Source organism: Gymnogyps californianus, chromosome 8 (genome assembly GCF_018139145.2).
Source record: "Gymnogyps californianus isolate 813 chromosome 8, ASM1813914v2, whole genome shotgun sequence".
NCBI classification, from domain to species: Eukaryota; Metazoa; Chordata; class Aves; order Accipitriformes; family Cathartidae; genus Gymnogyps; species Gymnogyps californianus.
In genome coordinates, this window is record NC_059478.1 from 18,523,820 (window position 1) to 18,524,913 (window position 1,094).

Sequence of the window (1,094 nt, forward strand, 5' to 3'; positions counted from 1 at the left end):
TTCCTCTCTCTCTTTTTGCTCACCATGTTGTATTTTCTACTCTCCAAGCTACACTAAAAGGCAACAGCTAAATGACGACAATACACAGCAGTCTTCGGAGTTGACTGCTACTAGACTTTCTGGTGGCCTAATATCTAAATCAAGTATTCCCCCATAATACTTGCACACTTTCCCCAATTCTACAATAGATCACTGAAAAAGCAAACTGGTTTGCATTTGAGGTTAGAAGCATTTTAATTCTACCTAACGTCTGTCACTCTCTGCTTATACCACCTGTATACAGCGATGGCTACAAATTAACACAAAGGTTCTCCAACAGAAAGGTGCAAAAATTACATATATGATGAGATTTTGAAAAAATTCCCCATAATGACCACAAGAGATTGTACAGTTACTTCCATTAAATTACCACATTTAGGGAAAAATCATGCAAATTACTTAGCTGTACTTAGAAATAGTTAAATCAGACATTTCCAGTTCTCACTAGTCAAGAGCTAGATTAGAGGAACTGTGGAAAAAAAACAAGTGTACTTATATATAATTTCTAAGACAGACAACAGTTCACAGCATGTAAATATACTGAAAGCATGCTTCCCCTAGGCACACTATGAAGGCTGAAGTGCTTATCTGTCCTGGTAGGTGGAGTCTGAATACATCAAAAATCAGCAATAAATAACATGAGTCACTAAGATGCAACTACAAATTTTAAATAATATCAATCATGTCAATCAAGACTTTATTTGAAACCAATCCGGTAGTCAGCATGGGGAAATACTTGAAATACTGAACTATAGACACTTTAAAGAGTAACATTTCTTAAGTGTTTTATTGCTACAAACTGGTACATCTTATCACAAAAAGCTACAAGGCATATTATAACACATACTCTATTATACAGAGTGCAATGCAGTCCCCAAAACAGCCACACTCAACAGCACAATTTTTGAACTCATTCTGTACTAAGAGGTAAATATGATAAGCTTATGCCATACAGCATTTAATGTATTTACCCCACAGACTCGCCCTTCTTTTCAATTGATTAGACCAAAAATTATTATTATATCCAACTTTCAATACACACACCAAAAAAATAG